General features: G+C 41.4%; 1 non-coding gene across 1 annotated transcript; it reads left to right on the top strand.

Annotated features, from left to right (window-relative positions):
* Positions 1-5591: 5591 nt before the first annotated feature.
* Positions 5592-5699, top strand: LOC148574489 (small nucleolar RNA R71). The gene has a single exon (XR_015905703.1). It is a non-coding gene; the product is annotated as a small nucleolar RNA R71 (small nucleolar RNA).
* Positions 5700-14607: the final 8908 nt, after the last annotated feature.

The following is a 14607-nucleotide window of genomic DNA, read 5'->3' as shown; positions in this document are numbered from 1 at the left end:
CGAGATCACAGGATCAAAATACAATCCAGGATCCAAAGATGGTCAAAAAGACGCCTAATACAATAGTACAAGGTCCTATTTATAATAAACTAGCTACTAGGGTTTACATGAGTAAGTATTTGATGTATAAATCCACTTCCGAGGCCCACTTGGTGTGTGTTTGGGCTGAGCTTAAGTGTTGCACATGCAGAGGCCATTTGTGGAGTTGAACGCCAGTTTTTGTGCCAGTTTGGGCATTCAACTCTGGTTTTGGATCCTTTTCTGGCGCTGGACGCCAGATTTGGGTAGAAAGCTGGTGTTGAACGCCAGTTTACGTCGTCAATTCTTGGCCAAAGTATGGACTATTATATATTGCTGGAAAGCCCTGGATGTCTAATTTCCAACGCAATTGGAAGCGCGCCATTTCGAGTTCTGTAGCTCCAGAAAATCCACTTTGAGTGCAGGGAGGTCAGAATCCAACAGCATCAGCAGTCCTTTTTCAACCTCTGAATCTGATTTCTGCTCAAGTCCCTCAATTTCAGCCAGAAAATACCTGAAATCACAGAAAAACACACAAACTCATAGTAAAGTCCAGAAATGTGAATTTAACATAAAAACTAATGAAAACATCCCTAAAAGTAACTAGATCCTACTAAAAACATACTAAAAACAATGCCAAAAAGCGTATAAATTATCCGCTCATCACAACACCAAACTTAAATTGTTGCTTGTCCCCAAGCAACTGAAAATCAAATAGGATAAAAAGAAGAGAGTATACTATAAATTCCAAACTATCAATGAAACAGAGCTTCAATCATATGAGCGGGACTTATAGCTTTTTGCCTCTTGAATAGTTTTGGCATCTCACTTTATCCATTGAGGTTCAGAATGATTGGCATCTATAGGAACTTCAGATTTCGCATAGTGTTATTGACTCTCCTAGTTCAGTATGATGATTCTTGAACACAGCTTCTTTATGAGTCTTGGCCGTGGCCCTAAGCACTTTATTTTCCAGTATTACCACCGGATACATAAATGCCACAGACACATAATTGGGTGAACCTTTTCAGATTGTGACTCAGCTTTGCTAAAGTCCCCAATTAGAGGTGTCCAGGGTTCTTAAGCACACTCTCTTTTTTTTTTTTTGCTTTGGACCTTGACTTTAACCGCTCAGTCTCAAGTTTTCACTTGACACCTTCACGCCACAAGCACATGGTTAGGGACAGCTTGGTTTAGCCGCTTAGACCAGGATTTTATTCCTTTAGGCCCTCCTATCCACTGATGCTCAAAGCCTTGGGATCCTTTTTATTTGCCCTTGCCTTTTGGTTTTAAGGGTTATTGGCTTTTTCTGCTTGCTTTTTCTTTTTCTTTCTATTTTTTTTTCTAATTTTTTCGCCCCTTTTTTTTTTCTTTTTTTTTCTGCAAGCTTTGTTCTTTGCTGCTTTTTCTTGCTTCAAGAATCATTTTTATGATTTTTTCAGATTATCAAATAACATGTCTCCTAGTCATCATTCTTTCAAGAGCCAACATATTTAACATTCTTAAACAACAACTTCAAAAGACATATGCACTGTTCAAGCATACATTCAGAAAACAAGAAGCATTGTCACCACATCAATATAATTAAGCTAAGTTCAGGGATAAATTCGAAACTCATGTACTTCTTGTTCTTTTGAATTAAAACATTTTTCATTTAAGAGAGGTGATGGATTCATAGGACATTTATAACTTTAAGACAAAGTTACTAACTACTAATGATCATGTAATGAAGACACAAACATGGATAAGCACATAACTTATAAAACGAAAAAAACAGAGAAAGTAAGAACAAGGAATGAATCCACCTTAGTGATGGTGGCGTTTCTTTCTTGAGGAACCAATGATGTCCTTGAGCTCTTCTATGTCTCTTCCTTGTCTTTGTTGCTCCTCGCTCATTGCTTTTTGATCTTCTCTTATTTCATGAAGCATGATGGAGTGCTCTTGATGTTCCACCCTTAGTTGTCCCATATTGGAACTCAATTCTTCTAGGGAGGTGTTGATGTGCTCCCAATAGGTTTGTGGAGGAAAGTGCATTTGAGGCATTTCCGGAATCTCATGGTGATGAGCTTCTTGCGCCTCTTGAGCTCCATGACTGGGCTCTCTTGCTTTCTCCATCTTTTTCTTAGTGATGGGCTTGTCCTCTTTGATGAGGATATCTCCCTCTATGTCAATCCCAGCTAAATTGCATAGGTGGCAAATGAGGTGAGGAAAGGCTAACCTTGCCATGGTGGAGGACTTGTCAGCCACCTTGTAGAGTTCTTGAGGTATAATCTCATGAACTTCCACCTCTTCTCCAATCATGATGCTATGGATCATGATGGCCCGGTCTATAGTAACTTCAGACCGGTTGCTAGTGGGAATGATTGAGCATTGAATGAACTCCAACCATCCTCTAGCTACAAGCTTAAGGTCCAGTCTTCTTAGTTGAACCGGTTTGCCTTTTGAGTCAATCTTCCATTGAGCTCCTTCTACACATATGTCCATGAGGACTTGGTCCAACCTTTGATCAAAGTTGGCTCTCCTTGTGTAGGGGCGTGCGTTCTCTTCCATGTATGGCAAGTTGAACGCCAACCTCATATTCTCCGGACTAAAATCTAAGTATTTCCCCCGAACCATTGTAACATAGTTCTTTGGATCCGGGTTCTTACTTTGATCATGGTTCTTGGTGATCCATGCATTGGCATAGAACTCTTGAACCATTAGGATGCCGACTTGTTGGATGGGATTTGTTAGAACTTCCCAACCTCTTCTTTGAATTTCATGTCGGATCTCCGGATACTCATTTCTTTTGAGTTTAAAAGGGACCTCAGGGATCACCTTCTTCTTGGCCACAACATCATAGAAGTGGTCTTGATGGGCTTTGGAGATGAACCTTTCCATCTCCCATGACTCGGATGTGGAAGCTTTTATCTTCCCTTTCCCTCTTCTAGAGGATTCTCCGGTCTTGGGTGCCATCAATGGTAATGGAAAAACAAAAAAGCTATGCTTTTACCACACCAAACTTAGAATATTGCTCGCCCTCGAGCAATAAACAAAAGAATAGATGAAGAAGAAGAAGAAATGGAGGAGAGGGAGAGGGAGATGTGGTTCGGCCAAGAAGGGTATAGAGGGGTTGTGTTGTGTGAATTTGGTGAAGAATGGAGGTCTTTATATAGGGAATGGAGGGGGGGTTAAGGTTCGGCCATATGGGTGGGTTTGGGTGGGAAATTGGTTTTGAATTTTGAAGGTAGGTGGAGTTTATGAGGTAGGTTTATTGGGAAGAGTGGGTGGATGTGAGTGGTGAAGGTTTAATGGGGAAGAGAGATTGAGGTGATTGGTGAAGGGCTTTTTAGGGAAGAGTGTTTATGGGGTTGTGTGAAAGAGAGTGGTGAGAAGAAGTGAGTGGAGGTAGGTGGGGATCCTGTGGGGTCCACAGATCCTGAGTGGATCCTGTGGGGTCCACAGATCCTGAGGTGTCAAGGCATTTACATCCCTGCACCATTAGGCATGTAAAAATGCCTTTGTACCCAACTCTGGGCGTTCAGCGCCAGGTTGGTGGCCATTTTGGGCGTTCAACGCCCATTTGTGTGCCATTTCTGGCGTTGAACGCCAGAACCATGCCTGTTCTGGCGTTCAGCGCCCAGAAGCTGCCCATTTTGGGCGTTCAGCGCCAGAACCATGCTCTGTTCTGGCGCTGAACGCCAGACAGATGCTCCTCCAGGGTGTGATTTTTCTTCTGCTGTTTTTGATTCCGTTTTCAATTTTTATATTTATTTTGTGACTCCACATGATCATGAACCTAAGAAAACATGAAAAACAATAAAAATAAGAATTAGATAAACATTGGGTTGCCTCCCAACAAGCGCTTCTTTAATGTCAATAGCTTGACAGTGGGCTCTCATGGAGCCTCACAGATGTGCAGAGCTTTGTTGAGACTCTCCAACACCAAACTTAGAGTTTGGATATGGGAGTTCAACACCAAACTTAGAGTTTGGTTGTGGCCTCCCAACACCAAACTTAGAGTTTGACTGTGGGGGCTCTGGTTGACTCTGCTTGGAGAGAAGCTTTTGCTGCTTCCTCTCCATGGTTGCAGAGGGAGATCCTTGAGTTTTGAATACAAGGGAGTTCTCATTCCAGTGAAGAAATATTTCACCTCTGTCAACATCAATCACAGCTCTTGCTGTGGCCAGGAAAGGTCTTCCTAGGATGATGGATTCATCCTCTTCCTTTCCAGTATCCAGGACTATGAAATCAGCAGGGATGTAAAGGCCTTCAACCTTTACTAATACGTCCTCTACTTGTCCATAAGCCTGTTTTCTAGAGCTGTCTGCCATCTCTAATGAGATTTTAGCAGCTTGCACCCCATAGATTCCTAGTTTCTCTATTACAGAGAGGGGCATGAGGTTTATTCCTGAACCAAGGTCACACAGAGCCTTAAAGATCATGGTGCCTATGGTACAGGGTATTATGAACTTTCCAGGATCCTGTCTCTTCTGAGGCAATGTCAGTTGATCCAGATCACTTAGTTCATTGATGAACAAGGGAGGGTCAACTTCCCAAGTATCAATGCCAAATAATTTGGCATTCAGCTTCATGATTGCACCAAGAAACTTGGCAGTTTGCTCTTCAGTAACATCCTCATTCTCTTCAGAAGAGGAATACTCATCAGAGCTCATGAAGGGCATAAGGAGGTTCAATGGAATCTCTATGGTCTCTAGATGAGCCTCAGAGTCCTTTGGTTCCTCAGAGGGAAGCTCCTTATTGATCACTGGACGTCCCAGGAGGTCTTCCTCCTTGGGATTCACGTCCTCCACTCCCCTTGTAGGTTCGGCCATGGCGCTTATGTCAATGGCCTTGCACTCTCCTTTTGGGTTCTCTTCTGTATTGCTTGGGAAAGTACTAGGAGGGATTTCAGTGATCCTTTTGCTCAGCTGGCCCACTTGTGCTTCCAGATTTCTAATGGAAGACCTTGTTTCATTCATGAAATTTACAGTGGCCTTAGATAGATCAGAGACTAGATTTGCTAAATTAGAAGCGTTTTGTCCAGAGTTCTCTGTCTGTTGCTGAGTTGATGATAGAAAAGGTTTGCTATTGCTAAACCTGTTTCTTCCACCATTGTTAAAGCCTTGTTGAGGCTTCTGATCCTTCCATGAGAAATTTGGATGATTTCTCCATGTTGAGTTATAGGTGTTTCCATAAGGTTCACATAAGTAATTTACCTCTGCTATTGCAGGGTTCTCAGGATCATAGGCTTCTTCTTCAGAAGATGCCTCTTGAGTACTGTTGGATGCAGCTTGCATTCCATGCAGACTCTGAGAGATCATATTGACTTGCTGGGTCAATATTTTATTCTGAGCCAATATGGCATTCAGAGTATCAACTTCAAGAACTCCCTTCTTCATAGGCGTCCCATTACTCACAGGATTCCTTTCAGAAGTGTACATGAACTGGTTATTAGCAACCATGTCAATGAGTTCTTGAGCTTCTGCAGGCGTTTTCTTTAGGTAAATGGATCCACCTGCAGAAGTGTCCAGTGACATCTTTGATAGCTCAGATAAACCATCATAGAATATATCCAAGATGGTCCATTCTGAAAGCATGTCAGAAGGACACTTTTTGGTCAACTGTTTGTATCTTTCCCAAGCTTCATAGAGGGATTCACCTTCTTTCTGTCTGAAGGTTTGAACATCAGCTCTAAGCTTGCTCAGCTTTTGAGGAGGAAAGTACTTGGCTAAGAAAGCTGTGACCAGCTTATCCCAAGAGTTCAGGCTGTCTTTGGGTTGAGAATCCAACCATAATCTAGCTCTGTCTCTTACAGCAAAAGGGAAAAGCATGAGCCTGTAGACTTCAGGATCTACTCCATTAGTCTTAACAGTATCACATATCTGCAAGAACTCAGTTAAGAACTGAAAAGGATCTTCAGATGGAAGTCCATAAAACTTGCAGTTCTGCTGCATCAGAGAAACTAACTGAGGTTTCAGCTCAAAGTTGTTTGCTCCAATGGCAGGAATGGAGATGCTTCTTCCATGTAAATTGGAATTAGGTGCAGTAAAGTCACCAAGCATCTTCCTTACATTATTATTATTTTCGGCTGCCATCTCCTCTTCCTGTTCGAAAATTTCTGAAAGGTTATCTCTGGATTGTTGTATTTTAGCTTCTCTTAATTTTCTCTTCAGAGTCCTTTCAGGTTCTGGATCTGCTTCCACAAGAATGTTCTTATCCTTGCTCCTGCTCATATGACAAAGAAGAAGGCACAGAAAAATAATAATAATAATGGAAATCCTTTATACCACAGTATAGGGATTCCTGTGTGAGTGGAAGAAGAGGGGGAGACAAAGAATGTAATATAATGGAAGAAACACAACTGTACGAATGGAAGAGATGTGAGATGAGATGTTAGGATATGAATGAATAAATAGAATGAGATGCGGGAGGGATAATTTTCGAAAATTATTTTGAAAAAGAGTTAGTGATTTTTGAAAATAGTTTTTGAAAATTGTTAGTATTTTTTTTTTCGAAAATTTTTTTAAATTAAAAATAAAAATAAAAATAATTAATTAATTAAAAAGAAATTTTGAAAAAGGGGGAAGATATTTTCGAAAAATGAGAGAGAGAGTTAGTTAGGTGGTTTTGAAAAAGTTAAGAAACAAACAAAAAGTTAGTTAGTTAGTTGAAACAAATTTTGAAAAGATAAGAAGTTAGGAAGTTAGAAAAGATATTTTGAAAAGATATTTTTGAAAAAGATAAGATAAGAAGGTATTTTTGAAAAGATATGATTGAAATTAGTTTTGAAAAAGATTTGATTTTTAAAATCTCAATTAATGACTTGATTCATAAGAAATCACAAAATATGATTCTAGAACTTAAAGTTTGAATCTTTCTTAACAAGCAAGTAACAAACTTCAAATTTTTGAATCAAAACATTAATTGATTAGTTATTTTCGAAAATTTTATATAAAAATAAGAAAAAGATTTTTCAAAAATATTTTTGAAATTTTTGAAAATAACTAAGAATTTTGAAAAAGATTTGATTTTTGAAAAAGATTTTGGAAAAGATAAGATTTTCAAATTGAAAATTTGAATTGACTCATGAGAAACAATTTGAATTTTTTTAAAAAATTTTTGAAAAAGTCAACTCAAATTTCGAATTTGATGGGAGAAAAAGGGAAAGATATTTTTTTTTTATTTTTTTGAAATTTTTATGAAAAACATGAAAATTATGCAATGCATGAAATTTTTAGATCAAAACATGTGATGCATGCAAGAATGCTATGAATGTCAAGATGAACACCAAGAACACTTTGAATGTCATGATGAACATCAAGAACATATTTTTGAAAAATTTTTAATGCAAAGAAAACATGCAAGACACCAAACTTAGAATTCTTTAATGCTTAGACACTAAGAATTCAAGAATGCATATGATAAACATGAAAAGACACAAAACAAAAAATCATCAAGATCAAACAAGAAGACTTACCAAGAACAACTTGAAGATCATGAAGAACACTATGAATGCATGAAATTTTCGAAAAATGCAAGATGCATATGCAAGTGACACCAAACTTATAATGTGACTCAAGACTCAAACAAGAAACAGAAAAATATTTTTGATTTTTATGATTTTCTAATTTTTTTGGATTTTTATTTTATGTTTTTTGAAAAATAATTAAAAAAAAAGAAAAATAAGGATTCCAAAATCTTTAATATGAATTCCAGGAATCTTGCATTCTTAGTCTAAAGCTCCAGTCCAGGAATTAGACATGGCTCACTAGCCAGCCAAGCTTTTCAAAGAAAGCTCCAGTCCAAAACACTAGACATGGCCAATGGCCAGCCAAGCTTCAGCAAACATATGAATGTAATTCATTCAATTTTAATCCAAAACCTCAGTCCAAAAGAATTTAGACATGGCTTTACAGCCAGCCAGGCTTTGGCATGCTTCATGAAACACTAGAATTCATTCTTAAAAATTCTGAAGAAAAAATAATATTTTTGAAAACATTTTTTTTTCGAAAACAGAAGAGAGAATTTTGAAAATATTTTTTGAAAAAAATTTTTGAAAATAAAATAAAAAGAAAATTACCTAATCTGAGCAACAAGATGAACCGTTAGTTGTCCAAACTCAAACAATCCCCGGCAACGGCGCCAAAAACTTGGTGCACGAAATTGTGATGTCCAGGCTCGAACAATCCCTGGTAATGGCTCCAAAGCTTGGTGCTTTGATCTTAATTCATAATTGTCACAACTTCGATACAACTAACCAGCAAGTGCACTGGGTCGTCCAAGTAATACCTTACGTGAGTAAGGGTCGAATCCCACGGAGATTGTTGGTATGAAGCAAGCTATGGTCACCTTGCAAATCTCAGTCAGGCGGATTTAAACATGATACTTTATTAGATTAAAATAAACAATAAAAGGGATAGAGATACTTATGTAGATTCATTGGCAGGGATTTCAGATAAGCGAATGGAGATGCTTTTCGTTCCTCTGAACCTCTGCTTTCCTGCTATCTTCATCCAATCAGTCTTACTCCTTTCCATGGCTGGCTGTATGCAAGGGCATCACCGTTGTCAGTGGCTACATCCCCTCCTCTCAGTGAATCATATGCTCACGCACCCTGTCACGGCACGGCTATTCATCTGTCGGTTCTCGATCATGCTGGAATAGGATTCACCCTCCTTTTGCGTCTGTCACTAACGCCCAACAATCGCGAGTTTGAAGCTCGTCACAGTCATTCAATCATTGAATCCTACTCAGAATACCACAGACAAGGTTTAGACCTTCCGGATTCTCTTGAATGCCGCCATCATTCTAGCGTACTCCACGAAGATTCTGGTTAGGAGATCTAAGAGATATTCATTCTAGCTTAATTCATGTAGAACAGAAGTGTTTGTCAGGCACGCGTTCATACGGGAGAAGGATGATGAGCGTCACACATAATCATCACCTTCATTACGTTCTTGGGTGTGAATGGATATCTTAGAAGCGAAATAAGAAGAATTGAATAGAAAACAGTAGTACTTTGCATTAATCTTTGAGGAACAGCAGAGCTCCACACCTTAATCTATGGAGTGTAGAAACTCTACCGTTGAAAATACATAAGTGGAAGGTCCAGGCATGGCCGAGATGGCCAGCCCCCTAAACGAGATCACAGGATCAAAATACAATCCAGGATCCAAAGATGGTCAAAAAGACGCCTAATACAATAGTACAAGGTCCTATTTATAATAAACTAGCTACTAGGGTTTACATGAGTAAGTATTTGATGTATAAATCCACTTCCGGGGCCCACTTGGTGTGTGTTTGGGCTGAGCTTAAGTGTTGCACGTGCAGAGGCTATTTGTGGAGTTGAACGCCAGTTTTTGTGCCAGTTTGGGCGTTCAACTCTGGTTTTGGATCCTTTTCTGGCGCTGGACGCCAGATTTGGGTAGAAAGCTGGCGTTGAACGCCAGTTTACGTCGTCAATTCTTGGCCAAAGTATGAACTATTATATATTTCTGGAAAGCCCTGGATGTCTAATTTCCAACGCAATTGGAAGCGCGCCATTTCGAGTTCTGTAGCTCCAGAAAATCCACTTTGAGTGCAGGGAGGTCAGAATCCAACAGCATCAGCAGTCCTTTTTCAACCTCTGAATCTGATTTCTGCTCAAGTCCCTCAATTTCAGCCAGAAAATACCTGAAATCACAGAAAAACACACAAACTCATAGTAAAGTCCAGAAATGTGAATTTAACATAAAAACTAATGAAAACATCCCTAAAAGTAACTAGATCCTACTAAAAACATACTAAAAACAATGCCAAAAAGCGTATAAATTATCCGCTCATCAGCCGCCGATCGCCCCTGTGCACTCCTGGTACATATTCCAGAGAGTTAGGCCACTCTCGCGCCTGCACTAAGCCACCAGCCCACCACCTCTGCCGCGTGCGCGCACTAGGCGCCAACGCGCCCACATGCCCGCAACGTGAGGCACGCACACGCGCCCATGCCGCGCACGCGTCCCTTGCCCCTGTGCAATCTTGGTACATATTCCAGAGAGTTAAGCCAACCCCAAGCCCATCTCAAGCCTGGGGCATAATCACATTGCCGCGCGCGCGCACCACTGTGCGCGCGCGCGGCGTCACTCCACCCCACTTCCTTGCGCTTGCGCGCCCCGTGCGCGCACGCGTGGGTGACCAACGTCAACATAATAGGGAGCACACTTGCTCCCTTCATTCTTCTTCTCCCTTTTTCTTCTTACCTCCTCTACTACCCATTTACCTACCACTATTTCTCCTCTCAAACAACCACCCCCTACCATCACCTCCGGTGACCACCCACCTCCGGTGGCCCCTACATTGCCCCCTCCATTCCCCATCATTCCAACCCACAACTTCCTCCCCCATACCCTTTTCCATCTCTCTCAAGGTACTATACTAGGCTCCCCTCTTGCTCTACTTCTCTCTTTTGCTTCTTAGTCAGTTAATTTCATTCTCTTTTAGGTAGTCTCTTTCTTCCCCCCCTCTTTTGAGCCCCTCACTTCTTTGGGGTGTTTTTTGGCTCCTTTTCCATTTAACGCTTCATAGGTACTTGGGTCATAACTTCTCTTGCATTGATGGATGAGATGTGTTGCATGATTTTCTTATAACCACTGTGCATTGTAGTGATTAATGCTGGTTTGTGGAATGTTACATTGCTTCCCCCCATCTATTTACATACTACAAAAGGTTGCACCCCAAGTGTTTGAAGAAATGCATACATGACACTTTTTGAACTCATTGTGACTCTTGCTTCTTAACTAGTCACTTTTGGGTGCACCTTCACATTCTACAATCCACCCACTCAACATTTCATAAATTGCTTCCCACTTTTGGTATTTGAGGGTGTATGCTTCTCATGCCTTTTCCCTGCATGCCTACATTACCCCTATACCACATGCCAATGATTTGCCTTGCTCATCACATGTTATCTTCGTTACATGTTGCAGCTGTCATGTAATAAGGATACCCATATTCTTACGGCACAATTTCTCATTTGCATAATCATATTCAATTACGCTTCTTTGGGTTTGATGTTATCTCCTTTCCTTACTATCACAGGATGGTCATCAAAAAGAGCGACGGGAAAGCCCGGAAGAAGCCAGCATCCAATAGAGCACACTAGGAACTAACGGCCAAGCCACTCCTAAAGAAGGCTAAGGGCCCCGTTGATGTTCTAGAGAAGGACAACCCTCCGAAGGATCCAAACAAGTTCTCTAACCGCTACTGCGAACTTGTTTACTCAAGGGTGATTGAAAGGAATTATCACCCAGAGCCTCTTCTAGTCCTCCCGGCCCACCTCACTCCGATAGTGATGCCACACATTGACCGGAGGCAATGGAGGTTCCTCTTGAGGTAACCCAAGGAGGTCAATTTATCATGGGTGGTGGAATTCTACACCAACTACCACTCACCCCTTCTCACATCAATCTTTGTGCGCCGGAAGCAAGTGCCAATCACAGTGGAAGCCATCCGAGGAGTCCTTGGGACTGGACCGTTAGCGGATGGATATGATGCCTATCAAGAAGTCTTGACAGCATGCAGCGACCGTGAGTTCGATTGGAACGCAGTCCTCCGCGTAATTGCCTCACCCGAAGCATGTTGGATTCGGGGGACCATAAAGCAAAGACCAAAAGGTTTAGATGCACGCTTCCTCACTCAAGAAGCCACGGCATGGGCCCAAATTCTAGCTCACTACGTGCTCCCAAGCACCCATGGGTCATCCATTACCGCCGAGCTTGCCTTATTGATATGGTGCATCTTAACCGAGAAACCGGTCGACATTTCGCATGCCATTCGCCAATCCATGGGGCGCATTCATGCCAAGGGAAATCTACCATTCCCCGCTATGGTGACCGAATTAGTGGCGGCAGCCGGCGTCCACCGAGAGACTAAGGATAGGAGAACCTCAATCCCGGTCGAGGGCGATATTATTCCGACCAAGAGGTGCCTCAAGCCTCCGGAGGTCACCAAGGACATTGGACTGCCCACACCAAGTCGCAACACCACTACATCATCCACGCCACAAAAATCAGCCACCCAACGCCTTGAAGACCTTCACAAGAAGTTGGGCCGTTATGAGAGGCGTAACCAACGCCGATATGCTCACGTGAAGAAACTTCTAAGCATTGTCACCCCACCCATGGAGGAACCAGATATCTCCACATCCACCGCAACTTCGAGCGGAAGTACCGATGATAACGGAGATGAAGGACACTCGGGACTCGGCCATTGCCACCCATTGCGCATCACCTCTAGCACGGAGGACCGTGCTAAGTTTTAAGTTTGGGGAGGTCGGCCGATCGATCTCCGTAGGTAACACCCAAATAAATTTTCGTTTTCTGAACTCCTTTGTAGTAGGATAGGTTGCATGATTAGGTTTTCTTTGATATCATTTGCATGATAAGTTTACTTGGTTGGAACAATGAAACTCTCTCTTAGGAAACTAATACTTTGGGGCAACCTTGACATTGCCAATTTTGAATATCTTGATGCCAAACTCGCTTGAAGAACTGTATTTTGGAACATGAATTTTGAGTTAAGAACACAAGCTAGTGAGCTTTGAGCCTTGTTTTGTGGCTACATCTTATAGTCACTTATTCTCCTTCTTGTGTGCAATTGTTTTCTCTCTATGAGTGTAATCCTTGCTTCGTTTGAGTCTATATATCCATTATTCCTTGTATTCATGCATTTATATGATTGAGGCCATCACTTCATTAGCCCACCTACCAAATAGCCTTACCCTCTATCTTCCCTTGTTAGCCAAGAATTGAGCCTACGCTTAACCCACTTGTTCTTTAAATTAGCACATTACAAGCCTAAAGCGGAAAACCATAATTGTCCTCATCTGGACCTTTGATTAGCTTAGGCTAGTGTGTGTGTGAGTATCATTCAAGCGTGGAAACCTTGGGACATTGGGGGAACAAAAGGGGCAGCTTTGTATTGTTATTGAAAATATTGGAAATTGGGTATATACTCATGTATTGGTCAGATGTAAAACCTTATGCATTGATAAAATGAGAAAAAAAAAACAAATGAAAAAGAAAATAGAAAAAAAATAATATGAAAAGAAAGAAAAAATAGAAATAGGAAAGAAAAAAAAGAGAAGAAAGGAATAAAAAGGGGACAAAATGCCCTAAAGCAAAGTGCAGCTTAATAAGATCAATGCATAAGTGTTGTGAAATGAAAAAAAAAGAAAGTACATGAGTATGTGAAAAAGTGAAGAATGGGTAGTTAGATTAGAACTCAATTGTATAGGATGTCATAGGTTAGGTGGAAAGTTTAAAGCTTATCAAAGATTCAAATTTCAAGCTCACTTAACCATATATGCATCCTACCTTAACCCTAGCCCCATTACAACCAAAGAAAAGACCTCATGATAGATGTATGCATGCAGGAAATATATGTTGATTGATTAGATGAGGAACAAATCTTGGAAAGCATGATTAGGAGAAAATTGAGAGAATCAACCCTAGACACTCGAGCGAATAGAGTGTAAACACTTCCGGTGAGGGTTCGAAGGCTCTAATTCATGATTCCCGGCTCTCACGAGCATGCTTCATGCGAAGTTGCATATATTGCACTTGATGCTCAAAAATTGGTGAATCCCATATATTGATCGCCACCGTGCCCTATATGCTTGCATATATCTTAGGAAGGTTGATTTGTTTCTAACCAAGTAGATGGTAGCACTAGTCGTAGTTGCATTCACGTAATTAGGCTGCACCTCATGAGTCTTATACCTCTATGATCCTTCGGTCTTTTGCGTTTCTCTTGCATTTCTCTAAGCATGAGGACATGCTAGAATCTAAGTGTGGGGAGGTTGATAAACCCCATTTTGAGGGTTTATCTTGTATCGATTTCAGGGGTTTTATCAATGATTCCACACGCTTTTCATGTGAAAATACAAGACTTTGTGTTCCTTTCCTAACTTTTGCCTCATGGATGAAAACATGCTTATTTTGCACTAAATTAGATACATTTCTAATCTTCTCTTGATGCCATTCGATGCCGTGACTTGTGTGTTAAGTGGTTTCAGAATATAGGGCAGGGATGAACCGGAAGAGAGAAGGAGAATGAGCGCGAAGGAAAGGAGCATGAGAAAGTGAGCTTTGGAAACTTCAGCAAGGGCGCGTGCGCGTACTTGGCGCGCCCGCGTGGATTGCGCAGCTAGAAGTCAAAGCCAGAAGCCAAGCCACGAGCCGGCTTGTGTAGCGGCTAGGCCATAACCCCCATGGGCGCGCACACGTACGCTGCGCCTCTGCTCACATTGCAAGATGCCCCAGTGGCGCGCACGCGTGCTTTGCGCGTACGCGCCGATGCTCGAACATGATTTTTTTTAGAAGTCACGTGACCTGGGCGTGGAGACAGTTGGAGATCTCATCTTGGGGGAAGTGCCTTGGCGGGAAGAGCTTAAGAAGACCAAGGGTTGAAGGGTTAAGGACTTTTGGCTCATTTTTAGATGGTTCTAGATTTTTTTGGCTATTGTTAGTTACACTCTTGGGTAGAGAGAGAGGGAGATTCCAAGCTCTCACTAGGGTTCATCTTCATCCATTTTCTGAATTTCCAAATCACACTTTGGTGAGATCCATTTCA

Source organism: Arachis ipaensis, chromosome B2 (genome assembly GCF_059453495.1).
Source record: "Arachis ipaensis isolate K30076 ecotype BB chromosome B2, ASM5945349v1, whole genome shotgun sequence".
NCBI lineage: Eukaryota > Viridiplantae > Streptophyta > Magnoliopsida > Fabales > Fabaceae > Arachis > Arachis ipaensis.
This window is presented reverse-complemented; position numbering and strand designations above follow the sequence as displayed.